The sequence below is a fragment of the Mastomys coucha genome, unplaced genomic scaffold (genome assembly GCF_008632895.1).
Source record: "Mastomys coucha isolate ucsf_1 unplaced genomic scaffold, UCSF_Mcou_1 pScaffold12, whole genome shotgun sequence".
NCBI lineage: Eukaryota > Metazoa > Chordata > Mammalia > Rodentia > Muridae > Mastomys > Mastomys coucha.
In genome coordinates, this window is record NW_022196894.1 from 41,955,793 (window position 1) to 41,959,849 (window position 4,057).

The following is a 4,057-nucleotide window of genomic DNA, read 5'->3' on the forward strand; positions in this document are numbered from 1 at the left end:
CCCCCCCCCCCCTGTGTAGTTCACTGTAGCTGTCTTCAGATGCACCAGAAGAAAGTGTCAGATCTCATTACTGGTGGTTGTGAGCCACCATGTGGTTGCTGGGACACGAACTCAGAATCTTCGGAAGAGCAGTCAGTGCTCTTACCCGCTGAGCCATCTCACCAGCCCTTTTCTGGTTATTTTTTAACATAAAGAATGTAAATTTTGGATGGTGGAGAGATGCCTCAGTCAGTAAAGTGCTTGTTGTGCAAGCATGAGGACCGGAGTTCACATCATTCGCACCCATGTAAAAGCCAGGCGTGGGGCACGTACCTGCAATTCTAGTGCTGAAGGGAAGAGGCAGGGGTACCTCTGGGGTCCTGCTACCCAGCCAGCTAGCCAAACCAGTTTCAGTGCCTGTCCATCAACCCCTAGGTCCTCACTTCTGTTTCTCTAACAGGAGCTCACTAGGTAGTCCTAGCTTACCTGGAATTCATAAGCTTCCTGCCTCAACTTCCTCAGTGCTGTGATTACATCCATGTGCCGCCATAACAGATTGTATATTCTCCTATTTTTTCTGAAGTTACTTGTCAGGTCCAGAGTGTTTGTGTGTGTGTGTGTGTGTGTGTGAGAGAGAGACAGAGACAGACAGAGAGAGAAAGAGAGAGAGAGAGAGAGACAGAAAGAGAGACAGAAAGAGAGAGAGACACAGAGAGAGTTTCCATGGAGTTTTTAAGTATAGAATCATGTCATCTACAAATAAGAATAGTTTAATTTTTTCCTTTCTAATCTATATCCCTTTTAGATCTTTTTGAGAGCATATGTACATATGTGTCATGTATGTATGTATATGGATTTGTGTATATACATGTGTGGGAGCATGTCTACTTACATGTACATATGAAGATCGGAGGTTGGCTTTGAGTGTCTTTCTCCATTACCCTTGACCTTTTATTTTTAAAGTAAGGTCTTCCATTGTCCTTGGAGCTTCTTATTTCAGCTGAACTTGCTGACCAGTGAGCCTTTAGGATCTGTCTCTATCATGCTGGGATTATAGCATGTACTGCTCAATCCAGCTTTTTTTTTTAAAAAAATGTGGGTGCTAAGGATCTGAGCTTGGGTAAGCCCTTTGCCCATTGAACCACTTCCACAAGCCCTAGTTTTTAAGTTTTTTTTTGAAAAGCCTCCACATTGATTGCCATAGTGGCTATAATAGTTTATACTCCCTTCAATAGCATTTTTATTAAAGAAGGAACAGCAAAAGAATGTCTATTTTCTTCATTTTTACTTAGTATAGTCTTAGTTAGAGCAAGATGACAAGATAGAAAGCTTTGAAAGTGGGCAATAAAATGGAGAGCAATAGACAAAGTTTTGTGGCCTCCACAAGTGGGTGCATTACACACTCACGTGTATACACTACATGCACATGTAAACTACACACATAAGAGTACATGCATGTGTACACATAGAAACGCACAAGAAAAGAATCCAACTAAAAAGAGAGTCTCCATATATGTATGACCCATTCTTGGGCATATACCCAAAGGATTGTATCCGCTGTTATAGAGACACTTGCTCATCCGTGTTTGTTGTTGCTCTCTTCAAAAAGCAAGGAAATAAAACCAACCTGGATGTCCATCAACAGATGAGTGAATAGTGTAATATATACATACACCATAGAATTTTATTCAGTTGTAAAGAAAAATTAAGTTAGGAAATGAATGGAACTGAAAACCATTATTTTAAGTAAGTTGATCTATACTCAGAAACATAAATCCCACATGTCCTCTCTCACCTGTGAACCCATAGACGTGAAACCCACAGACAGAAAGCACAATGAGGTAATTCTTATTATCTAAGCTTGGAAAACATTACCCTAAAATAGAGCTAAGGTCCTCGGACTTTCTGAGCATAAAGAAAGAGAAGAAGGGAGAAAGGGGTGTCTCCTAGGAAGATTTAGAATCCTAGGCCCTCCGTGTAGGTCTGGCACAGAACTGTGAGGTGTGTCTTTTGTCCCATCTATTCATAGGTCTTTAGCCTACCTTTCTAGTGCTGAGCAGGTTTTCAGTCACTCCTACAAAAAAAGGAGTGGGCAGAGAGCTAGAGAACACCTAAAGCGTTGGCTATGGGAGCGAGAGGGCCAGAGTTAGAATCTCAAACCCACACATACCAGGTGGGCTTGGTAGCTCTGACTGGGGATAGGGTGTCTGGAACAGGCTGGCTATGGAGACTAGCCATATTGACAGGAAACTTACATGTGCCTTCACACTTGTAAACACGCACCACATAATGTATATATATACACATGTGAAGAAGAAATAAAAGTTTAAGTAAGGGAAATGGGAAATGGATGGAAAGATAATTTTGGAAGTGAAGGTGGGTCTTAATATTACACATAACTTGGAGGTCTTTGGAGATCCATGGGTGGTGAGGGCCCAAGGGACCATGAGCATACAGAATTGAAAGAATATGTGTACATGCCATCCCTTCCCTGTAGGATCCCCTTTATGATTTATCCATTGGAGAAAGGTGTTTTGAGAGTGACTGCATTCACTTGCTCTCCAGTGGTGGGGAATGGTCAGGGTTATCCTTCTTGCCTCTAAACTTGCCTGTATGTTATCAGTTGCCAGCTTCATCTCATGGATACTTGGTGGGTATAAACACTCATTGGTTTTTCTTTTTTGTAGTAAGAAGAAAACATAACCTATAGAGACCATCTTCTGGCAGAAGATGAAAGATTTGAATCAGAAAGAGGTGTTGGAAGCCAGAAATCTAAAGTGAAGAAACTCTGCGAGCCCCTGGGTGAGAAAAGAGATGGGTCATTTGTGTGCTTGCTTGCTGGCTTGTCCCATGTTCCGTTCCATGCTTATCCACAGCAGTGCTTCTCTAGGCCTTGGGCAGCTTCCCCGGTTGGAAGGAGAGGTGCAACAGGAACAGGCTGTAGAAGGGACTTGTTTTTGAAAAACATAAGTTTTTTTGTTTTTCTTTGTGGTGTGCACACCCCTTGGTGTGTGTGTGGAGGTCAGAAAACAACTTGCAGGAGTCGGTTCCTCTTTCTGTGTGGTCTCAGCATGGAACCCGATCGTCAAGCTTGGTAGCAAACACTTTTATTAACTAAGGCATCTTGCTAGCCCTGGAGATGAGTTGTGACTACATGTTCTCCAAGGCCGTATCAGTCAGTGTTTCCTGTCAGCTTCTTGTCTGCCTTCCCTCCTTCTGCCCCCCTCCTTTCTAGGGCTGGGGCTTATTGTGAAATAGAGCATTTCCCGGGTCCTTCTTGCTTCCAAGCACTGTGTACGTGTGGTGTTGTGCCTTCCTGGCCTTCTTTCACTCCCTTCTCAAAGCAGCCTAGTTATATAGAACTAAAGTTCCAAGAGTCTGCCCACAACTGAATGGCTAGGAAGGGGTACAGCTAGGCTTTAAACCCATGCTTTCTAAGTTTACTTCTATACTTATTATCTCCCTTCCCAGAATAGGGCTTGGGGAGATTGTTGCATTTATATCTTTTCCCTTGTAGTCCAGCAGGTACCCTAGCTTGGCGGCCTCTTTTGGAAGGTTCACTGTATCCTGAGAATATTTTCCCTTTCAAACTCTGGAAAATCAGAGAGGAGAAGGAAACCCCCAGTAGTATTTCTGACCTTGTACAGTTGGACTCCATATGTTAATGTTTCTGCCTCCAGGCATTTTCCATTTGTGTGTAGAGTTCCCTATTGGACATCAGTTTCTAGCCAAGATGTGGTGTATGCCCATAATCCCAACATTCAGGAAGCTGAAGCAGGGGGATTACAAATTTGAGGTCATCCCAGGCTACATAATGAGACTGTCTCAAAAGAGAGAGGGCCAAGAGGAAAAAGAATGAAGGAAGAAAGAGGAAAATCCATTGTCTTCATATAGTTTTCACGCCCTCATTTTAGTGAGTCTCCATGGATAACTGAGATTTATGGCACTTGGAAGTTGAAGGAAGCCTAACTGTGCTTTGCATCTGCTACTTAGAATAGTGCCACAGGCCTGCCGATCTGGGCCTCCCTCAACCTGCGGGAGAAACGGGGGTCCTAGTCAGGTCGACAAGGCGTAGGCG

General features: G+C 43.3%; 1 protein-coding gene across 1 annotated transcript in view; it reads left to right on the top strand.

The window, feature by feature from the left end:
* Usf3 (upstream transcription factor family member 3) overlaps nucleotides 1–4,057 on the top strand; it is a 58,464-nt gene that overhangs the window by 24,650 nt on the left and 29,757 nt on the right. The window contains exon 2 of the mRNA XM_031363957.1: nucleotides 2,667–2,781. The gene's annotated coding sequence lies outside the window, so the exon portion shown is untranslated. The remainder of the gene's footprint in view (nucleotides 1–2,666; nucleotides 2,782–4,057) is intronic.